Source organism: Ictidomys tridecemlineatus, chromosome 6, assembly GCF_052094955.1.
Source record: "Ictidomys tridecemlineatus isolate mIctTri1 chromosome 6, mIctTri1.hap1, whole genome shotgun sequence".
NCBI lineage: Eukaryota > Metazoa > Chordata > Mammalia > Rodentia > Sciuridae > Ictidomys > Ictidomys tridecemlineatus.
The window spans coordinates 110,636,574-110,662,395 of NC_135482.1; positions in this window are offsets into that span (position 1 = coordinate 110,636,574).

Sequence of the window (25,822 nt, forward strand, 5' to 3'; positions counted from 1 at the left end):
CCATATAGACACTCATAATAACCTCTTGTTGGTGATTTTCATGAGGGGCGCAGTCCAAGACAGTGTCAAAAATAAGCTCCCTTGCTCCTTATTTGCCTAATATTAGGGTTGCCTGGACACCCTTTCTGTGAAGCTGGAGTGATCAAATATGCCTGCCTTTCATACTGCTCTGCTTCTCCAATTTGAGGCCTACTGACTGTCAAGCATAGATTCTTTGTGTGAATTGGAGTCATCAGAAAACCCAAGCAACTATGGGCTAGCCTCTGCAGGGCTTTGAAGAACTCATTTGACCCAAAGGATCCTTATTCTCACTTGATGGAAGTCAGGAACCTTACAGAGGAAGGCAAGAGACTTCATCCACAATGACTGCTCTTTTTGCCATTTTTGCTTTAGATGCACACATGGAATCTTTTTTTAATCCATCAGGTGCTGAGAATCTAAGCCACAGCCTCACACAGGGCATAGAGGCTGATTAAGACACATCACTTTGCAAAACAATTAAGAAAAAAGCCACAGGTGATGCCCACTCATTTCCCTTTGAAAACTGTTGTCTTCAGGCTTCACAAAGGGCTGGCCTGAGGCAAAGACCTTCCTCACATTCAGGGAAACAGAACAATAGGTAAGCAAAAGGCCCAAAGCAGGCTTACACCACTGACACTTCAGTGGTCACACTGATATCTGAGTTTCCTGAGATGCTCCCCATTCCTTTCAGTTATCCAGTACATGGCCACGTCACAGAGATGGGAGGTGGTACATATCTTGGACACAAAACAATGAGCCTATTCTGGAGAGAGTCCAGAATTCAGGAAGAAAACAGGAACGTAGGAAGATATTAGTTGTTGCCCATCCATAAGGCAAGCCGCAGTAAATTCATAAATTGGGCAGGGTGAATGCTGGGAAGTTTTCTACTAGACAGAAAACATCCATTGATGCATTCTCTTTTCTCATGTCTACAACCAGGGACACAGTGAAATACACAGACTTAGAAACACTCGCCTTCTTAAGGACTTACTAGAAACAGTCCACTCCAAACCAAACAAACTGCCTTTCCTACCTATTCTCAGATCAAGAGACAAAACCACAAACTCACACGCATACCCACAAAGACACCTCATTCCCCCAAGTAGGTCTCTGACTATCCAAAGTGTTGTCTGACTGGTGGGCCATACTATGTTTCCCAAAAATGGCCTGTCCTGTCTCAGATCTGGCCTCTTAAGCCATTTCTGTGAAGTTTTCAGGAGCCACCAGTGAGCTACTCAATACCTGCTTCCTCAGGGAACTCCCCTCTTCAGAGCTTTCCTGGCATTTGGCCATTCTCACATCAGTAGATACCAAGAAAGACTGACTCTGTCCTTGGTAAGTCAAAACAAGTGAGCCCACTGGGACTGGGACTGGAACTGGCTCTGGGTGCCTGGCTTCCTGGTTCCCAAGATCAGAGAATTCCATCACCAAGGAAGTGAGGTGAGGTCATTTCTTTCAGAAACTGAATGAGGTCACTTGCTTGGCAAGCACTTTGTCCTAACAGTTGCATCCAAGGGTCCCATGAGATGGAGGCTGCCCCTGTTTCCTGTGACACTTTCACAAGTTAGAATGGTATATCCACCATGGGCACCCAGGAACAGCTCTCCACACAGGCCTGGTTTTTTCCATCTTGTCTACATTAAGAAGAGAGAGGCTCATTCAGACATATTCCTTCATCCTGACCAGGTTGTTTGCCATGGAAGATGACTTTTGCTCTCTCAGGTCCTTTTGCTCTCTCAGGTCCTTCATAGCTTCCTACATCTTCTCCAGGGATCATGTCTGCATGGACCTTTGAGGTTATCATCAGGTGGCAGATGGCCTACATTCCTGTATTGTAAGACCAACTCTGTCCCTGCTCTTTTGTAAACTTGGATTGAAGGAACAGTGTATGGTTACGGGTAAGAACATGTTCCATTTGGGTTAGGAATCATTCTCCTGGGTGAAGAATGGTATTGGGAACCTGCAATATTTATAATAATATATAGGTAAAATATCTGTATGAAAACAGAAATCTAAGTAAGATTTGAAGCCCAGAAGGGCATTGTGCCCTTGATTGAGATACTTAGCTTTGCATTACAAAGTGCACAGATTTCTCAGATAAATTGATATACAATGGCATAAGACCTTGTACCTTGGATGATTGAATGTGAAAGAGAATATAAGAATATAAGCTATGGGAGGTAGGATTAGGAAGATAGTCAGTAGGTTTAGGAAGAAGAGTGAGTATAAAATTTGGACCAAAAGTTCTTTAGCAGTAGGGTGTCAGAGAGTGAATATAAATGTCAGTACATGTGAAGAGTCAGTCACAATGATGAACTGGGGAAATTATGTAGGAAAGCTGATATCCATAGAGACATTAGGAAATCAGGCAAAGTGTAAAGTGAGTGATAGGATTAGATATTTTCAACAGGGTTGTGGGTGAATATATAATCTTAGGAAGAAGCCACTGTGTAATCACCAATAGGATTGACATTTGAGAGCCTTAGGAAACCTGGACAAAGATGTTTTTAGTAATCCATGTTCACTTTCCATATAGCCTTTTGTATAAACATAAGTGTGAACTTTGCATTTTCTGTCCAGAATATCACTGTGATAAAATGTATATGTAGATCAGGTGACATATTTCTTTCACCATTTCTGAGAGAAATATCTTGAAGACGTATTAATTAGTATTTGGAGGCACAAATAGGTGTACCCTGTTTCTATGCATAGAGAGATAATGCATGAATAGACCATACTGTGAGTAAATAATATAACTGGTTCCAATTTAAATAATGGATTGAATTGATATCTGAAAATATATAGGAAATCTAATATTGATACACAATCATTCATTCCAACCAGTTATACTTCTAATGGTAATATTAGGGTTATGGTTTACCATGAAGGGTGTGTGAGTTTTGTTTGAAAAGTGATTATGGAAATCGAAAATAATGTGTTTGGAAAGAAGATTCCTGAAAACACCAGTCCAGAAACATACAGGAGTACATGTGTTCTGAAGCAGGAAGTGATTGAAAGTGAACCAAATGCCTGGAAATTTGGGAACATATGGATGAAATATATATCCAATGATGTGCATCAACTGAAGAAATAGTAATGTACCAGTGTAGAATAAAAAGGAACGTGAAAATACACATCATGTCTTGGAGGAATCTACTTGCATTGATGCTATAATTTAGAAATATTAGGATTTCTATGAACCATTCACTGATGTTAGTTTTCAGTACTGAAAAACAAATATGTGTTTCAGGTGAATGAATATTTCGGAGAATAATCTTGTGAACAGTTAATTATAAATCCACATACATGAACATGAATGCCTTTAGGGAGTGTAAAATAAGACACATATATTTTATAGTTTGAAAAATCTGGAGAGTGTGTGTCTATATATATATATATATATATATATATATATATATATATATATATATAAACTAAACAAACACACACAGACATTAAAAAGTAGAAATATATATGCCACGAGTGAGCTACTCAATACCTGCTTTCTCAGGAAACTCCCCTCTTTAGAGCTTTCCTGGCATTTGGCCATCCTCACATCAGTAGGTACCAAGAAAGTCTGACTCTGTCCTTGGTAAATCCAAACAAGTGAGTCCACTAAGACTGGGACTGGGACTGGCTCTAGGTGCCAGGCTTCCTGCTTCCCAAGATCAGAGATTTCCATCACCAAGGAAGTGAGGTGAGGTCACTTCCTTCAGGAACTGAATGATGTCACTTGCTTGGCAACCACTTTGTCCTAACAGTTGCTTCCAAGGGCCCCATTAGATGGAGGCTGCCCCTGCTTCCTGTGACACTTTCACAACTTAGAATGGTATATCCACCATGGGCACCCAGAAACAGCTCTCCACACAGGCCTGGTTTGGTCCATCTTGTCTACATTAAGAAGAGAGAGGCTCATTCAGACACATCCCTTCATCCTGACCAGGTTGTTTGCCATGGAAGATGACTTTTGCTCTCTCAGGTCCTTCATAGCTGCCTACATCTTCTCCAGAAATCATTTCTGCATGGAACATTGAGGTTCTCAGCAGGTGGCAGATGCCCTATATTCCTGTATTGTAAGATCAACTCTGTCCCTGCTTTTTTGTAAACTTGGATTGAGGGAACAGTGTATGGTTAGGAGTAAGAACATGTTTCATTTGGGTTAGGAATCATTCTCCTGGGTGAAGAATAGTATTGGGAACCTGCGATATTTATAATAATATATAGGTGAAATATCTGTATGAAAACAGAAATCTAAGTAAGATTTGAAGGCCAGAAGGGCATTGTGCCCTTGATTGCGATACTTAGCTTTGAATTACAATCTGCACAGATTTCTCAGATAAATTGATATAAAATGGCATAAGACCTTGTACCTTGGATGATTGAATGTGGAATAGAATATAAGAATATAAGCTGTAGGAGGTAGGATTAGGAAGATAGTCATTAGGTTTAGGAAGAAGAGTGAGTATAAAATTTGGACCAAAAGTTCTTTAGCAGTAGCGTGTCAGTTAAAGAGTGAATGTAAATATCAGCACATAGGAAGAGTCAGTCACAATGATGAACTGGGGAAATTATGTAGGAAAGCTGATATCCATAGAGACATTAGGAAATCAGGCAAAGTGTAAAGTGAGTGATAGGATTAGATATTTTCAACACGGTTGTGGGTGAATATATAATCTTAGGAAGAAGCAACTGTGTAGTCACCAACAGGATTGACATTTGAGAGCCTTAGGAAATCTGGACAAGGATGTTTTTAATAATCCATGCTCACTTTCCATTTAGCCTTTGGTATAAACATAAGTGTGAACTTTGCATTTTGTGTCCAGAATACCACTGTGATAAAATGTACATGTAGATCATATGACATGAGTATTTCTTTCACCATTTCTGGGAGCAATATCTTGAAGACGTATTAATTAGTATTTGGAGGCACAAATAGGTATACCCTGTGTCTATGAATAGAGAGATAATGCATGAATAGACCATACTGTGAATAAATAATATAACTGGTTTCAATTTAAATAATGGATTGAATTGATATCTGAAAATATATAGGAAATCTAATATTGATACACAATCATTCATTCCAACCAGTTATACTTCTAATGGTAATATTAGGGTTATGGTTTACCATGAAGGGTGTGTGAGGTTTTTTTTTGAAAAGTGATTATGGATATCAAAAATAATGTGTTTGTAAAGAAGTCTCCTGAAAAGACCAGTCCTGAAAAGACTGCCAATTAAGCCACCTCACAAAGATGTACATGGGATACCAGGTAGGACTCTATATGTGCATGTAAAAATACATGTGCTGAATAGGCTACAGAGAAAGGAAGACAGGAATTCACATATTTTTTAATTTACAAACACATGGAGAACTACTTCTTTTAAATTGGACTGGATTTATAACACTTAGCCATTATAATGCAAAAGGTAATTTTAACTATACACCATGCCTCTTCTGAAAAGCTTGTATTTCTATTCTGTTTGGGCTATTTTCCTCTATTATATCAGGATTCCTAATCAGAGTCTAGTAGGGTATGGGTTACTGTCAGGGATTCAGTATTTCCAATGGAATTTAGGAAAATGAATCCAATGTGTATGCAATTAGGAGCTAAACAAATATCTTCCCACTCTCATCCAGAACAATGCCTTGACATTACTTTTGCCCTAAGTAAGACACAATTTGAGGAGAAGAGTTAGAAAATCTGTGAATACATATCTGCAATGGAAAATGCTCAGGAGTTCACAACCTTGAAAATGGTAGAGGAGTTTCCATAAGTAAGGGACACGGTAAACACTCCAGAAACATTGAGCTCTGCTGGCCTAAAGACTTCTTGGGAAACTGGCTCTGAGGTTAAGCACTTGATATATATGTTATTATCAGGCGCTTTAGCTTCCTTTGCAGTGAGACCATCAAAGCTTGGTCTGCATCTACATGAGCTGGAGGACATGGTTTCTGATTTTCCAATGAACATGGGGCAGCAGTTCTGAATTCTCTTTGTAGGTAAACTGTGGCCACTGGGGTCTAAGTATCTCCACGTGTGGACTGTGAGGCCATTTGGTCATCCTCCACTTTTTGTAGTGTTTCTTGCATCTTCACCGAGAGTTTCCTATTAACTTCATGAAATACAAGGAGTTCAACTGGCACACAGTGCTGGAGGGAGTTCTGTCACGTGTGGTGACTCAGGGTCCTAGGAGAATGCACCAACCAGGCTTCTATCCCACACAGCTTGCCCCCTTGAGCATAGCAACCTGATTCTGAACATTGCCCTGAGACCTCTTCATATAACAAGATGTCTTTACATATAAGGGTCTGCTGGCTGCACCATGTCAGTCACAAGCCATTTGGAAGCCAATAGCACATCCACATGGCCCCACCACAGATGATTTATCACACACCTGCACACCACTGCTATAGGCCCACTAATCAGCAGGCTCACACTTACTGGCATATCTGTTCTACACGATTTTCATGAAACCCAGTCAATCAAGGCACTGTATGGTACACTCATGATCAGAAAACAGCACATCCAAAGGTTCTCCAGTGCCACCTAGTCATTGGAATTTCAAAAATTTCATGGTATTTAACAAGCCATTTTTCAAAAATGACGTTGAAGGCACTATGGGTTTGTATTAATTCATTTCCAAGAGTGGCCAAAATGTCACATAAATCCAGGCCCCTTGAGGTCTACAATGTGAGGTTTATGTGTGTTTTGACTCTCAAATATGGCTGGCAGTTCTCTCAGAATAAAATCATGTGATATCCTGGCTGAGATTCCCACTGCTCTGTGGAAAGCCAACCTGGGCCTAGATCTCAGTTTCCAAGGGTGACTCTCATGTGTGGCCTCCTAAAATCCCAAAACAATTCATGGCAATACTTCTCTGAGTTAAGATCCAGAACTCAGTCTCCAAGGGGAATCAAGCCAGAATTCAAGCCCAGGTGGACCCAGTTATCCCTTCCAACCGCCACACAAATGAGCACAATTGAAACCAAAACACTGTCACATGGCCCTCATCTTCTTCCATATAGACACTCATCATAACCTCTGGCTGGTGGTTTCAATGAGGGGCGCAGCCTAAGACAGTGTCAAAAATAATCTCCCTTGCTCCTCATTTGTCTAATCACATGTGGGCTGGACACGCTTTCTGTGAAGCTGGAGTGATCAAATATTCCTGCCTTTCATACTGCTCTGCTTCTCCAATTTGAGGCCTACTGACTGTCAGGCATAGATTCTTTGTGTGAATTGGAGTCATCAGAAAACCCAAGCAACTATGGGCTAGCCTCTGCAGAGCTTTGAAGAACTCATTTGACCCAAAGGATCCTTATTCTCACTTGATGGAGGTCAGGAACCTTACAGAGGAAGGCAAGAGACTTCATCCACAATGACTGCTCTTTTTGCCATTTTTGCTTTAGATGCACACATGGAACATTTTTTTAATCCATCAGGTGCTGAGAATCTAAGCCACAGCCTCACACAGGGCCTAGAGGCTGATTCAGACACATCCCTTTGCAAAGCAATTAAGCAAAAAGCAACAGGTGATGCCCACTCATTTCCCTTTGAAAACTGTTTTCTTCAGGCTTCACAAAGGGCTGGCCTGAGGCAAAGACCTTCCTCACATTCAGGGCAACAGAACAATAGGTAAGCAAAAGGCCCAAAGCAGGGTTTCTCCACTTACACTTGAGTGGTCACACTGATATCTGAGTTTCCTGAGATGCTCCCCATTCCCTTCAGTTATCCAATACATGGCCACGTCACAGAGATGGGAGTTGCTACATATCTTGGACACAAAACCATGAGCCTATTCTGGAGAGTGTCCAAAACTCAAGAAGAAAACAGGAACGTAGGAAGATAGTAGTTGTTGCCCATCCATAAGGCAAGCCGCAGTAAATTCATAAATTGGGCAGGGTGAATGCTGAGAAGTTTTCTACTAGACAGAACACATCCATTGATGCATTCTCTTTTCTCATGTCTACAACCAGAGACACAGTGGGATACACAGACATAGAAACACTTGCCTTCTTAAGGACTTACTAGAAACAGTCCACTCCAAACCAAACAAACTGCCTTTCCTACCTATTCTCAGATCATGAGACAAAACCACAAACTCACACACACAAAGACACCTCATTCACCCAAGTAGTTCTCTGACTATCCAAAGTGTCGTCTGACTGGTGGGCCATACTATGTTCCCTCAAAATGGCCTGTCCTCTCTCAGATATGGCCTCCTTAGCCACATCTGTGAAGTTGTCAAAAGCCACCAGTGAGCTACTCAATACCTGCTTTCTGAGGAAACTTTCCTCTTCAGAGATTTCCTGGAATTTGGCCATCCTCACATCAGTAGGTACAAAGAAAGACTGACTCAACACTTGGAAAAATCCAGACAAGTGAGCCCACTGTGACTGGGACTGGGACTAGCTCTGGGTGCCTGTCTTCCTGGTTTCCATAATCAGAGAGTTCCATCACCAAGGAAGTGAGGTGAGGTCACTTCCGTCAGGAACTGAATGAGGTCACTTGCTTGGCAACCACTTTGTCCTAACAGTTGCTTCCAAGGGTCCCATCAGATGGAGGCTAGCCCTGCTTCCTGTGACACTTTAACAAGTTAGAATGGTATATCCACCAAGGGCACCCAGAAACAGCTGTCCACACAGGCCTGGTTTGGTCCATCTTCTCTACAATAAGAAGAGAGAGGCTCATTGAGACACATCCCTTTATCCTGACCAGGTTGTTTGCCATGGAAGATGACTTTTGCTCTCTCAGATCTTTCATAGCTACCTACATCTTCTTCAGGGATCATTTCTGCATGGACCTTTAAGGTTCTCAGCAGGTGGCAGATGCCCCAGATTCCTGTATTGTAAGACCAACTCTGTCCCTGCACTTTTGTAAACTTGGATTGAGGGAACAGTGTATGGTTAGGGGTAAGAATATGTTCCATTTGGGTTAGAAATCATTCTCCTGGGTGAAGAATGGTATTGGGAACCTGCGATATTCATAATAATATATAGGTGAAATATCTGTAAGAAAACAGAAATCTAAGTAAGATTTGAAGGCCAGAAGGGCATTGTGCCCTTGATTGGGATACTTGTCTTTGAATTACAATCTGCACAGATTTCTTAGATAAATTGATATACAATTGCATAAGACCTTTTACCTTGCATGATTGAATGTGGAAGAGAATATAAGTATATGAGCTATAGGAGGTAAAATTAGGAAGATAGTCTGTAGGTTCAAAAAGAAGAGTGAGTATAAAATTTGGACCAAAAGTTCTTTAGCAGTAGGGTGTCAGAGAGTGAATGTAAATGTGAGTACATGTGAAGAGTCAGTCACAATAATGAACTGGGGAAATTATGTAGGAAAGCTGATATCCATAGAGACATTAGGAAATCAGGCAACGTGTAAAGTGAGTGATAGGATTAGATATTTTCAACAGGGTTGTGGGTGAATATATAATCTTAGGAAGAAAAAAGGATTGACATTTGAGAGCCTTAGGAAACTTGGACAAGGATGTTTCTAGTAATCCATGCTCACTTTCCATTTAGCCTTTGGTATAAACATAAGTGTGAACTTTGCATTTTGTGTCCAGAATATCACTGTGATAAAATGTATATGTAGATCAGGTGACATGAGTATTTCTTTCACCATTTCTGGGAGCAATATCTTGAAGACATATAAATTAGTATTTGGAGGCACAAATTGGTGTACCCTGTGTCTATGAATAGAGAGATAATGCATGAATAGACCATACTGTGAATAAATAATATAACTGGTTCCAATTTAAATAATGGATTGAATTGATATCTGAAAATATATAGGAAATCAAATATTGATACACAATCATTAATTCCAACCAGTTATACTTCTAATGGTAATATTAGGGTTATGGTTTACCATGAAGGGTGTGTGAGTTTTGTTTGAAAAGTGATTACGGAAATCGAAAATAATGTGTTTAAAAAGAAGTCTCCTGAAAAGACCTGTCCAGAAACATACAGGAGTACATGTGTTTCGAAGCAGGAAATGATTGAAAGTGAACCAAATGCCTGGAAATTTGGGAACATGTGGATGAAATATATATCCAATGATGTGCATCAATGGAAGAAATAGTAATGTACCAATGTAGAATAAAAAGGAACGTCAAAATACACATCATGTCTCATAGGAATTTACTTGCATTGATGCTATACTTTAGAAATATTAGGATTTCTATGAACCATTCACTGAAGTTAGTTTTAAGTACTAAAAAACAAATATGTATTTCAGGTGAATGAATATTTCTGAGAATAATGTTGTGAAAAGTTGATTATAAATCCACATACATGAACATGAATAATTTTAGGGAGTGTATACTAAGACACATATATTTCATATTTAGAAAATTCTGGAGAGTGTGTGTATATATGTGTGTATATATATATATATATATATATATATATATATATATACACATAACAAACACAGACAATAAAAAGTAGAAATATATGTGCCAATCAAAATTCATCATGAAATACATATCATCCAGAGATGCAAAAATATTTACATTACTGAACATGGATTTATGTATCATGATGTTCAAGTAGAAAGCTCACCCATAGGTTGAAGTGTCAGTTCCAACAGGCTTTAGGAAGAGTGATCTCTTCTCAAAATTTTTATCTGCCAATTAAGCCACCTCACAAAGATGTACGTGGGATGCCAGGTAGGATTCTATATGTGCATGTAAAAATACATGTGCTGAATAGGCTACAGAGAAAGGGAGTAAGGAATTCACATATTTTTTAATTTACAAACACATGGAGAACTACTTCTTTTAAATTGGACTAGATTTATAACACTTAGCCATTATAATGCAAAAGGTAATTTTAACTATACACCATGCCTCTTTGGAAAAGCTTGTATTTCTATTCTGTTTGGGCTATTTTCCTCCATTATGTCAGGATTCCTAATCAGAGTCTAGTAGGGTATGGGTTACTGTCAGGGATTCAGTATTTCCAATGGAATTTAGGAAAATGAATCCAATGTGTATGCAATTAGGAGCTAAACAAATATCTTCCCACTCTCTTCCAGAACAATGCCTTGACATTACTTTTGCCCTAAGTAAGACACAATTTGAGGAGAAGAGTTAGAAAATCTGTGAATACATATCTGCAATGGAAAATGCTCAGGAGTTCACAACCTTGAAAATGGTAGAGGAGTTTCCATAAGTAAGGGACACGGTAAACACTCCAGAAACATGGAGCTCTGCTGGCCTAAAGACTTCTTGGGAAACTGGCTCTGAGGTTAAGCACTTGATATATATGTTATTATCAGGAGCTTTAGCTTCCTTTGCAGTGAGACCATCAAAGCTTGGTCTGCATCTATGTGAGCTGGAGGACATGGTTTCTGATTTTCCAATGAACATGGGGCAGCAGTGCTGAATTCTCTTTGTAGGTAAACTGTGGCCACTGGGGTCTAAGTATCTTCCCATGTGGACTGTGAGGCCATTTGGTCATCCTCCACTTTTCGTGTTGTTTCTTGCTGCTTCACTGGGAGTTTCCTATTGGCTTCATGAAATACAAAAAGTTCAACTGGCACACAGTGCTGGAGGGAGTTCTGTCACGTGTGCTGACTCAGGGTCCTAGGAGAATGCACCAACCAGGCTTCTATCCCACAGAGCTTGCCCCCTTAAGCATAGCAACCTGATTCTGAACATTGCCCTGAGACCTCTTCATATAACAAGATGCCTTTACATATAACGGTCTGCTGGCTGCACCATGTCAGTAACAAGCCATTTGGAAGCCAATGGCATATCCACATAGCCCCACCACAGATGATTTATCACACACCTGCACACCACTGCTCTAGTCCCACTAATCAGCAGGCTCACACTTACTGGCATCTTTGTTCTACACCATTTTCATGAAACCCAGTCAATCAAGGCACTGTCTGGTACACTCATGATCAGCAAACAGCACATCCAAAGGTTCTCCAGTGCCACCTAGTGATGGGAATTTCAAAAATTTTTAGGTATTTATCAAGCCATTTTTCAAGGATGAAGTTGAAGTCACTGTGGGTTTGTATTCATTCAGGAACCACTAAATGGTGAGGAAGCTCATTTCAATGAAAGCTCTGGAGAAACACTCAGAGGCAACGCTTGCCAAGAGTGGCCAGAAGTCACATGAATCCAGGCTCCTTGAGGTCTACAATATTAGGTTTTTGTGTGTTTTGACTCTCAACTATGGCTGCCAGTTCTCTAAGAATAAAATCATGTGGTATCCTGGCTGAGATTCCCACTGCTCTGTGGAAAGCCACCCTGGGCCTAGATATCAATTTCCAAGAATGACTCTTCATGTGTGGCCTCCTAAAATCCCAAAACAATTCATGGCAATATTTCTCTGAGTTAAGATCCAGAACTCAGTCTCCAAGGGGAATCAAGCTAGAATTCAAGCCCAGGTGGACCCAGTTATCCCTTCCAACAGCCACACAAATGAGCACAATTGAAACCAAAACACTGTCACATGGCCCTCATCTTCTTTCATATAGACACTCATCATAACCTCTGGCTGGTGGTTTCCATGAGGGGCGCTGCCCAAGATAGTGTCAAAAATAATCATCCTTGTTCCTTATTTGCCTAATCTCAGGGTGGGCTGCACACCCTTTCTGTGAAGCTGGAGTGATCAAATATGCCTGCCTTTCATACTGCTCTGCTTCTCCAATTTGAGGCCTACTGACTGTCAGACATAGAATCTTTCTGTAAATTAGAGTCATTAGAACACCCAAGCAACTATGGTCTAGCCTCTGCATGGCTTTGAGGAAGTCATTTGACCCAAAAAATCCCTATTCTCACTTGATGGAGGTCAGGACCCTTACAGAGGAAGGCAAGAGACTTCATCCACAATGACTGCTCTTTTTGCCATTTTGGCTTTAGATGCACACATGGGATCTTTTTCTAATCCATCAGGTGCTGAGAATCTAAGGCATAGCTTCACACAGGGCCAAGAGGCTGATTCAGACACATCCCTTTGCAAAGCAATTAAGCAAAAAGCCACAGGTTATTCCCACTCATTTCCATTTGAAAACTGTTTTCTTCAGGCTTCACAGAGGGCTGGCCTGAGGCAAAGACCTTCCTGACATTCAGGGCAACAGAACAATAGGTAAGAAAAAGTCCCAAAGCAGGGTTTCTCCACTGACACTTGAGTGGTCACACTGATATCTGAGTTTCCTGAGATACTCCCCATTCCCTTCAGTTATCCAGTACATGGCCACGTCACAGAGATGGGAGGTGGTACATATGGTGGTACATATCTTAGTCACAAAACCATGAGCCTATTCTGGAGAGTGTCCAGTATTCAGGAAGAAAACAGGAACTTAGGAATATAGTAGTTGTTGCCCATCTGTAAGGCAAGCCGCAGTAAATTCATAAATTGGGCAGGGTGAATGCTGGGAAGTTTTCTACTAGACAGAACACATCCATTGATGCATTCTCTTTTCTCATGTCTACAACCAGGGACACAGTGGGATACACAGACATAGAAACACTCGCCTTCTTAAGGACTTACTAGAAACATTCCACTCCAAACCAAACAAACTGCCTTTCCTACCTATTCTCAGATCATGAGACAAAACCACAAACTCACACGCACACCCACAAAGATACCTTATTTCCCCAAGTAGGTGTCTGACTTTCCAAAGTTTCGTCTGACTGGTGGGCTATACTATGTTCCCCCAAATGGCTGCAATCAGGTGGAATCCCGCCAGCCAAGCCCCCACTGACCCCCGGGCTGAGTATGGGAGTTTAGACAGGGAAGGAAGCGGTACAGTCCCATCCCCCACAGCAGACACTCCACCAAGGCAAACAGCAGTCAGCATCTTGAACAGCTGAAATATCCGCCACCATTCTCCGACAGATCTCAACAACAAAACAGGTGTGTGGCACTCATCCCATCCCCCATACATCGGGAACTCGCATAAAATCTCTCCTAGGCTTGCTGGGGGAGGGAGAATCAGAGTGAGCCTGCATAAAGACTAGGGGGGAACTAGAGGCACCTGACCTGCAACCCCCCCTCCCCATCTGCAGCCAAAAGGAAACCTGTCTAGCTAGAGCTGGGGGAGGGGCAAGCAGGAAAAATCCAAAGGACAGAGTGCCTGGGATCCCAAATGCCAACTGTGGGACCCCGGAGATCCAGGCCGACTGATTCGTGCAGCCTGCCCTTCGGCTACAGAAGGCTAGCAGGAGAAACCAGGAGGCTAGAGACAAGGCCCTCGAGACTGGGCAGCTGGAAATTGCAGTCCCGCCGGCGACAGTTCACCCACTGCCCGCATAGCTGGGCGGTAGGAGAACACCCGGCCGCAGGTGACCGATCACCCGCCCGCGGCCAGTGATACTGGGCAGCTGGAGACTGCCTGCCTGCCGCGACTGGGAGCGGAAATCAAACAGAGACAGTCCAGTCACACCACCTCATCAGGACACCCCGGCAAGAAACTGGGGCCGTTCATAGCAAAGTAGTGTCGTCACTGGAGCTCGGACGTCGGATCTTCCTTCACAGTGGAATCCACGTCAGCAGGCATAGTTTAACAACACTAAGGAGAGGCATCAGAGTAATACAGAACCAAAACAAATCTATAGAAGAGAGCAGAAACACGACAATCAAATAGAGCTGGAAAGCAACGGGGACAACATGAGAAACCAAGGGAAAAAAGGAGTACAAACAATGCAAGACAACTTAATTCTACAAGAGGACATAGAAACATCAGAAGCAGGAATAGGGAAAGAACTCAAGGCATACCTAACTCAAATGGAAAGGAATATTAGAGAAGACATGAGACAGCAAGTCCAAGCAATAAAAATATATTTTGAAAATGAATTAAACAAACAAATTCAAATGGCAAAGAACGAGCTCTACCAGGAGATAGAGATCTTAAAAAAGAATCAAACTATAATCCTAGAATTGCGGGAAACTATAAACCAAATTAAAAACTCAAACGAGAATATTACAAATAGACTTGATCAAGTAGAAGTCAGAACATCAGATAATGAAGACAAGGTTTATCAACTTGAAAAGAGTATAGTCAACACAGAAAAGATGCTTAAATCCTATGAGCAATCTATTCAAGAGATATGGGATGTCATTAAAAAAACCAAATTTGAGAGTCATCGGGATAGAAGAAGGCACAGAGATTCAAACCAAAGGAATGGATAGCATATTAAATGAAATAATTGTAGAAAACTTCCCAGAGATGAAAGATGGAATGGATTGCCAAATCCTGGAAGCCTACAGGACCCCAAACATTCAAAACTATAATAGACCAACTCCAAGACACATAATTATGAAGATAGCCAACATACAGGACAAGGAGAGAATATTAAAAGCTACCAGAGAAAAGAGACAGATTACATTCAGGGGTAAACCAATTAGGTTAACGAGTGATTTCTCAGCACAGACTTTGAAAGCGAGAAGATCCTGAAACAATGTATTTCAAACGCTGAAAAATAATGGATTTCAACCAAGATTACTGTATCCAGCAAAATTGAGCTTCAGATTGGACAACGAAATTAAAATCTTTCACGATAAACAAAAGCTAAAAGAATTTGCAGCAAGAAAACCAGCACTGCAAAGCATTCTGAGCAATATACTACAAGAAGAGGAATTGAAAAATAGTGCTCAAAACTAACAACAAGAGGTATCTCAGTAAAGGAGGAGGAAAATAACCAAAAAAGTAAAAATAGCCAAACTAAAATAAATAAATAAAGAAGCATGACTGGAAGTACAAATCATATCTCAATTGTAACTTTAAATGTTAATGGCCTAAACTCACCAATCAAGAGACATAGGCTAGCAACCTGGATCAAAAAAACAAATCCAACAATATGCTGCCTTCAGGAGACTCATATGATAGGAAAAGACATACACAGGCTGAAGGTAAAAGGTTGGGAAAAATCATACCACTCACATGGCCCTCGGAAGCAAGCAGGAGTGGCCATACTCATATCAAATAAAATCAACTTCAAACCTAAGTTAATTAAGAAGGATAAAGAAGGACACTATATACTGTTAAAAGGGACCATCCACCAACAAGACATAACAATTATCAATTTGTATGCACCAAACAATGGAGCTGCAATCTACATAAAACAAACGCTCCTCAAGTTCAAGAGTCAAATAGACCATAACACAATAATTACGGGTGACTTCAACACACCGCTCTCGCCATTAGACAGATCCTCTAGACAAAAACTGCATAAAGAAACTATAGAACTCAACAGCACAATCAATAACCTAGACCTAACTGACATATATAGAATATACCAACCATCATCAAGTGGATACACGTTCTTCTCAGCAGCACATGGATCCTACTCAAAAATAGACCATATATTATGCCATAAGGCAAATCTTAGTAAATATAAAAGTGTGGAGATAATACCATGCACCATATCTGACCATAATCGAATGAAATAGGAAATCAATGATAAAAAAGGAAGGAAAAATCCTACACCACATGGAAAATGAACAATATGTTATTGAATGATCAATGGGTTACAGAAGACATAAAGGAAGAGATAAAAAAATTCTTAGAGTCAAATGATAATACAGACACAACATACCGGAACCTATGGGACACAATGAAAGCAGTTTTAAGAGGGAAATTCATATCCTGGAGTTCTTTCATCAAAAAAAGAAAAAACCAACAAATAAATGAACTCACACTACACCTCAAAAACCTAGAAAAGGAAGAACAAAACAACAGCAATTGTAGTAGAAGACAAGTAATAATTAAAATTAGAGCAGAAATAAACGAAATTGAAACAAAAAAAACCATTGAAAAAATTGATAAAACTAAAAGTTGGTTCTTTGAAAAAATAAATAAGATAGACAAGCCCTTAGCTATGCTAACAAAAAGAAGAAGAGAGAGAACTCAAATTACTAATATACGGGATGAAAAAGGCAATATCACAACAGACACTACAGAAATACAGAAGATAATTAGAAAGTATTTTGAAACCCTATATTCTAATAAAATAGAAGATAGCGAAGATATCGATAAATTTCTTAAGGCATATGATTTTCCCAGATTGAGACAGGAAGACACACACAATTTAAACAGACCAATAACAAAGGAAGAAATAGAAGAAGCCATCAAAAGACTACCAACCAAGAAAAGCCCTGGACCTGATGGGTATACAGCGGAGTTCTACAAAACCTTCAAAGAAGAACTAATACCAATACTTTTCAAACTATTTCAAGAAATAGAAAAAGAAGGAGCTCTTCCAAATTCATTCTATGAGGCCAACATCACCCTGATCCCAAAACCAGACAAAGACACTTCAAAGAAAGAAAACTACAGACCAATATCTCTAATGAACTTGGATGCAAAAATTCTCAATAAAATTCTGGCGAATCGAATACAAAAACATATCAGAAAACTTGTGCACCATGATCAAGTAGGATTCATCCCTGGGATGCAAGGCTGGTTCAATATACGGAAATCAATACATGCTATTCACCACATCAATAGGCTTAAAGACAAGAACCATATGATTATCTCGATAGATGCAGAAAAAGCATTTGACAAAATACAACATCCCTTTATGTTCAAAACATTAGAAAAACTAGGGATATCAGGAACTTACCTCAACATTGTAAAAGCTATATATGCTAAACCTCAGGCTAGCATCATCCTAAACGGAGAAAAACTGAAGGCATTCCCTCTAAAATCTGGAACAAGACAGGGATGTCCTCTATCACCACTTCTATTCAATTTAGTTCTCGAAGTACTAGCCAGAGCAATTAGACAGACAAAAGAAATTAAAGGCATAAAAATAAGAAAAGAAGAAATTAAATTATCGCTATTTGCAGATGACATGATAATTTACTTAACAGACCCAAAAGGATCTACAAAGAAGCTGCTAGAGTTAATAAATGAATTTAGCAAAGTGGCAGGATATAAAATCAACACGCACAAATCAAAGGCATTCCTGTATATCAGCAACAAAACCTCTGAAATGGAAATAAGGAAAACCACTCCATTCACAATATCCTCAAAGAAAATAAGATACTTGGGAATCAACCTAACAAAAGAGGTGAAAGATTTCTACAATGAAAACTACATAACCTTAAAGAGAGAGATAGAAGAAGATCTCAGAAGATGGAAAAATGTACCCTGTTCATGGATAGGCAGAACTAACATCATCAAAATGGCGATATTACCCAAAGTTCTCTACAGATTTAATGCGATGCCAATCAGAATCCCAAAACATTTCTTGTAGAAATAGATAAAGCAATCATGAAATTCATATGGAAAAACAAAAGACCCAGAATAGCAAAAGCAATTCTAAGCAGGAAGTGTGAATCTGGAGGTATAGCGATACCAGAGCTCAAACTGTACTACAAAGCAATAGTAACAAACACAGCATGGTACTGGTACCAAAACAGGCAGGTGGACCAATGGTACAGAATACAGGACACAGAGACAAATCCACAAAGTTACAACTATCTTATATTTGATAAAGGGGCTAAAAACATGCAATGGAGGAAGGATAGCATCTTCAACAAATGGTGCTGGGAAAATTGGAAATCCATATGCAACAAAATGAAATTGAATCCCTTTCTCTCACCAGCCACAAAAGTTAACTCAAAATGGATCAAGGAGCTAGATATAAAAACAGAGACACTGCGTCTGATAGAAGGAAAAGTTGGCTACGATCTAGATATTGTGGGGTCGGGCTCCAAATTCCTTAATAGAACGCCCGTAGCCCAAGAGTTAATAACAAGAATAAACAAATGGGACCTACTTAAACTAAAAAGTTTCTTCTCAGCAAGAGAAACAGTAAACGAGGTCAATAGAGAGCCTACATCCTGGGAACAAATTTTTACCCCTCACACCTCAGATAGAGCCCTAATATCCAGAATGTACAAAGAACTCAAAAAATTAAACAATAAGATAACAAATAATCCAATCAACAAATGGGCCAAGGACCTGAACGGACACTTCTCAGAGGAGGACATACAATCAATCCACAAGCACATGAGAAAATGCTCACCATCTCTAGCAATCAGAGAAATGCAAATCAAAACCACCCTAAGATACCATTTCACTCCTGTAAGATTGGCAGCCATTATGAAGTCAAACAACAATAAGTGTTGGCGAGGATGTGGGGAAAAGGGCACACTTGTTCACTGCTGGTGAAACTGCAAAATGGTGAGGCAAATTTGGAAAGCAGTATGGAGATTCCTGGGAAAGCTGGAAATGGATCCACCATTTGACCCAGCTATTGCCCTTCTTGGACTATTCCCTGAGGACCTTAAAATGGCACACTATACGGATATGGCCACATCAATGATTATAGCAGCACAATTCACAATAGCTAGACTGTGGAACCAACCTAGATGCCCTTTTCAATAGATGAGTGGATAAAAAAATTGTGGCAGCTATACACAATGGAGTATTATGCAGCACTAAGAAACGACAAAACCATAGAATTTGCAGGGAAATGGATGGCATTAGAGCAGATTATGCTAAGTGAAGCTAGCCAAGACCTAAAAAACAAATGTCAAATGTCTTCTTTGATATAAAGAGAGCCACTAAGAATAGAACAGGAAGGAAGAGCATGAGGTAAAGACTAACAGTAAACTAAGATGAATGGGGGGAGAGAAAGGAAGAGAGAAGGGAAAACATATGGAAATGGTAGGAGACCTTCAGTGATACACAAAATTATAAGAGGATATGAGGGGCAAGGGGGTGGGGGGAAAAAAGGGGAGAGAATTGAAAAACAGCAGAGGAGGTAGAGAGGGAAGATGGGAGGGGAGGGGAGGGGAGGGGGGATAGTAAGGGATAGGAAAGGTAGCAGAAAACAACAGTCACTAATATGCCATTATGTAAAAATATGAGTATGTAACAGAAGTGAGTCTGTATTATGTATTTAGGGAGTTAAAAACCCAATTGAGTCGAATGTATGAAAGATGATATGTCTTGAGCTCTGTAATGTTTTGAACAATCAATAAAAAAAAACAAATAAATACAAAAAAAATAAATAAATAAAAGAAACACTCGCCTTCTTAAGGACTTACTAGAAAAAGTCCACTCCAAACCAAACAAACTGCCTTTCCTAAATATTCTCAGATCATGAGACAAACCACAAAATCACATGCACACCCACAAAGACACCTCATTCCCCCAAGTAGGTCTCTGACTATCCAAAGTGTCGTCTGACTGGTGGGCCATAATATGTTCCCCCAAAATGGCCTGTCCTCTCTCAGATATGGCCTCCTTAGCCAACTCTGTGAAGTTGTCAGTAGCCACCAGTGAGCTACTCAATACCTGATTCCTCAGGAAACTCCCCTTTTCAGAGCTTTCCTGGCATTTGGCCATCCTCATATCAGTAGGTACCAAAAAGACTGACTCTGTCCTTGGTAAATCCAAACAAATGAGTGCACTGGGACTGGGAGTGGGACTGGCTCTGGGTGCCTGGCTTCCTGGTTCCCAAGATCAGAGAGTTCCATCACCAAGGAAGTGAGGTGAGGTCACTTCCTTCAGGAACTGAATGAGGTCACTTGCTTGGCAACCACATTGTCCTAACACTTGCATTCAAGGGGCCCATGAGATGGAGGCTGCCACTGCTTCCTGTGACACTTTCACAAGTTAGAATGGTATATCCACCATGGGCACCCAGGAACAGCTCTCCACACAGGCCTGGTTTGGTCTATCTTGTCTACATTAAGAACAGAGAGGGTCATTCAGACTCATCCCTTCATCCTGACCAGGTTGTTTGCCATGGAAGATGACTTTTGCTCTCACAGGTCCTTCATAGCTGCCTACATCTTCTCCAGGGATCATTTCTGCATGGACCTTTGAGGTTCTCAGGAGGTGGCAGATGCCCTACATTCCTGTATTGTAAGACCAACTCTGTCCCTGCTCTTTTGAAAACTTGGATTGAGGGAACAGTGTATGGTTAGGGGTAAGAACATGTTCCATTTGGGTTAGGAATCACTCTCCTGGATGAAGAATGGTATTGGGAACCTGCGATATTTACAATAATATATAGGTGAAATATCTGTATGAAAACAGAAATCTAAGTAAGATTTGAAGGCCAGAAGGGCATTGTGCCCTTGATTGGGATACTTAGCTTTGAATTACAATCTGCACAGATTTCTCAGATAAATTGATATATAATGGCATAAGACCTTGTACCTTGCATGATTGAATGTGGAAGAGAATATAAGAATATAAGCTATAGGAGGTAGGATTAGGAAAATAGTTAGTAGGTTTAGAAATAAGAGTGAGTATAAAATTTGGACCAAAAGTTCTTTAGCAGTAGGGTGTCAGAGAGTGAATATAAATGTCAGTACATGTGAAGAGTCAGTCACAATGATGAACTGGGGAAATTATGTAGGAAAGCTGATATCCATAGAGACATTAGGAAATCAGGCAAAGTGTAAAGTGAGTGATAGGATTAGATATTTTCAACAGGGTTGTGGGTGAATATACAATCTTAGGAAGAAGCCATTGTGTAATCACCAATAGGATTGACATTTGAGAGCCTTAGGAAACCTGGACAAAGCTGTTTTTAGTAATCCATGTTCACTTTCCATATAGCCTTTTGTATAAACATAAGTGTGAACTTTGCATTTTCTGTCCAGAATATCACTGTGATAAAATGTATATGTAGATCAGGTGACATGAGTATTTCTTTCACCATTTCTGAGAGAAATATCTTGAAGACGTATTAATTAGTATTTGGAGGCACAAATAGGTGTACCCTGTTTCTATGCATAGAGAGATAATGCATGAATAGACCATACTGTGAGTAAATAATATAACTGGTTCCAATTTAAATAATGGATTGAATTGATATCTGAAAATATATAGGAAATCTAATATTGATACACAATCATTCACTCCAACCAGTTATACTTCTAATGGTAATATTAGGGTTATGGTTTACCATGAAGGGTGTGTGAGTTTTGTTTGAAAAGTGATTATGGAAATCGAAAATAATGTGTTTGGAAAGAAGATTCCTGAAAACACCAGTCCAGAAACATACAGGAGTACATGTGTTCTGAAGCAGGAAGTGATTGAAAGTGAACCAAATGCCTGGAAATTTGGGAACATGTGGATGAAATATATATCAAATGATGTGCATCAACTGAAGAATAGTAATGTACCAGTGTAGAATAAAAATGAACATCAAAATACACATCATGTCTCATACGAATCTACTTGCATTGATGCTATACTTTAGAAATATTAGGATTTCTATGAACCATTCACTGAAGTTAGTTTTCAGTCCAAAAAACAAATATGTATTTCACGTGAATGAATATTTCTGAGAATAATGTTGTGAAAAGTTGATTATAAATCCACATACATGAACATGAATGATATTAGGAAGTGTATAATAAGACACATATATTACATATTTTGAAAAATCTTGAGAGTGTGTGTGTGTGTATATATATATATATATATATATATATATATATATATATATACAACACAAACACACACAGACAATAAAGAGTAGAAATATATATGCCAATCAAAATTCATCATGTAATATATATCATCCACAGATCCAAAAGTATTTACTTTACTGGACATGGATTTATGTATCATGATGTTCCAGTAGAAAGTTCACCCATAGGTTGAATTTTCAGTTCCAACAGCCTTTAGGAGGAGTGATCTTCTCTCAAAATTTGTATCTGCCAAGTCAGCAACCTCACAAGGATGTACGTGGGATGCCAGGTAGGATTCTATATGTGCATGTAAAAATACAAGTGCTGAATAGGCTACAGAGAAAGAAAGACACGAATTCACATATTTGTTAACTTTACAAACACATAGAGAACTACTTCTCTTAAATTGGACTAGATTTATAACACCTAGCCATTATAATGCAAAAGGAAATTCCACCTATACACCATGCCTCCTCTGAACTGCTTGTATTGCTATTCTGTTTGGGCAATTTTTCTCCATTATATCAGGATTTCTAATCAGAGTCTAGTAGGGTATGGGTTAGTGTCAGAGATTCAGTATTTCCAATGGAAAATAGGAAAATGAATCCAATGTGTATGCAATTATGAGCTACACAAATATCTTCCACTCTCATCCAAACAATGCCTTGACATTACTTTTGCCCAAAGTAAGACACAATTCGAGGACAAGAGTTAGAAAATCTGTGAACACATATCTGCAATGGAAAATGCTCAGGATTTCACAACCTTGGAAATGGTAGAGGAGTTTCCATAAGTAAGGGACAGGGTAAACACTCCACAAACATGGAGCTCTGCTGGCCTAAAGACTTCTTGGGAAACTGCCTCTGAGGTGAAGCACTTGAAATATATGTTGTTGTCAGGAGCTTTAGCTTCCTTTGTAGTGAGACCATCAAAGCTTGGTCTGCATGTATGTGAGCTAGAGGACATGGTTTCTGATTTTCCAATGAACATGAGGCAGCAGTGCTGAATTCTCTCTTTGTAGGTAAACTATGGCCACTGGGGTCTAAGTATCTCCCCGTGTTGACTGTGAGGCCATTTGGTCATCCTCCACTTTTCGTGGTGTTTCTTGATGCTTCACTGGGAGTTTCCTATTGGCTTCATGAAATACAAGCACTTCAACTGGCACACAGTCCTGGAGGGAGTTCTGTCACGTGTGCTGACTTATTGTCCTAAGAGAATGCACCAACAAGGCTTCTATCCCACAGAGCTTGCCCCCTTGAGCATAGCAACCTGGTAATGAACATTGCCCTGAGACCTCTTCATATAACAAGATGCCTTTACATATCAGGGTCTGCTGGCTGCACCATGTCAGTAACAAGCCATTTGGAAGCCAATGGCACATCCACATGGCCCCACCACAGATGATTTATTACACACCTGCACACCACTGCTCTAGGCCCACTAATCAGCAGGCTCATACTTACTGGCATCTTTGTTCTACACCATTTTCATGAAACCCACTCAATCAAGGCACTGTCTGGTACACTCATGATTAGCAAACAGCACATCCAAAGGTTCTCCAGTGCCACCTAGTCATGGGAATTTCAAAAATTTCATGGTATTTAGCAAGCCATTTTTCAAGGATGAAGTTGAAGGCACTATAAGTTTGTATTCATTCAGGAACCACTAAATGGTGAGGAAGCTCATTTCAATGAAAGCTCTGGAGAAACACTCAGAGGCAACACTTGCCAAGTGTGGCCAAAATGTCACATGAATTCAGGCTTCTTAAGGTCTACAATGTGAGGTTTATGTGTGTTTTGACTCTCAACTATGGCTTCCAGGTCTCAAAAAATAATTTTGTGATATCCTGGCTGAGATTCCCACTGCTCTGTGGAAAGCCACCCTGGGCCTAGATCTCAGTTTCCAAGGGTGACTCTCATGTGTGGCCTCCTAAAATCTGAAAACAATTCATGGCAATATTTCGCTGAGTTAAGATCTAGAACTCAGTCTCCAAGGGGAATCAAGCTAGAATTAAAGCCCAGGTGGACCCAGTTATCCCTTCCAAATGCCACACAAAAGAGCACAATTGAAACCAAAACACTGTCACATGGCCCTCATCTTCTTCCATATAGACACTCATCATAACCTCTGGCTGGTGGTTTTCATGAGGGGCCCGGCCCAAGACAGTTTCAAAAATAATCTCCCTTGCTACTCATTTGCCTAATCTCAGGGTGGCCTGGACACCCTTTCTGTGAAGCTGGAGTGATCAAATATGCCTGCCTTTCATACTGCTCTGCTTCTCCAATTTGAGGCCTACTGACTGTCAGGCATAGATTCTTTGTGTGAATTGGAGTCATGAGAAAACCCAAGCAACTATGGGCTAGCCTCTGCAGGGCTTTGAAGAACTCATTTGCCCCAATGGATCCCAATTCTAAATTGATGAAGGTCAGGAACCTTACAGAGGAAGGCAAGAGACTGCATCCACAATGACTGCTCTTTTTGCCATTTTGGCTTTGGATGCACACATGGGATCTTTCTTTAATCTATCAGGTGCTGAGAATCTAAGCCACAGCCTCACACAGGGCCAAGAGGATGATTCAGACACATCCCTTTCCAAAGCAATTAAGCAAAAAGCCACAGGTGATGCCCACTCATTTCCATTTGAAAACTGTTTTCTTCAGGCTTAACAATGGGCTGGCCTGAGGCAAAGACCTTCCTGACATTCAGGGCAACAGAACAGTAGGTAAGCAAAAGGCCCAAAGCAGGCATTCTCCACTGACACTTGAGTGGTCACACTGATATCTGAGTTTCCTGAGATGCTCCCCAATCCCTTCAGTTATCCAGTACATGGCCACGTCACAGAGATGGGAGGTGGTACATATTTTGGACACAAAACCATGAGCCCATTCTGGAGAGTATCCAGAATTCAGAAAAAAAGCCAGAACTTAGGAAGACAGTAGTCGTTGCCCATCCATAAGGCAAGCGGCAGTAAATTCATAAATTGGGCAGCGTGAATGCTGGGAAGTTTTCTACTAGACAGAACATATCCATTGTTGCATTCTCTGTTCTCATGTCTACAACCAGGTACACAGTGGGATACACCGACATAGAAACACTCGCCTTCTTAAGGACTTACTAGAAACAGTGCACTCCAAAACAAACAAACTGCCTTTCCTATCTATTCTCAGATCATGAGACAAAACCAAAAACTCACACGCACACGCACAAATAACCTCATTCCCCCAAGTAGGTCTCTGACTATCGAAAGTGTCGTTTAACTGGTGGGCCATACTATGTTCCCCCAAAATGGCCTGTCCTCTCTCAGATCTGGCCTCCTAAGCCAAGTCTGTGAAGTTGTCAGGAGCCACCAGTGAGCTACTCAATACCTGCTTCCTCAGGAAA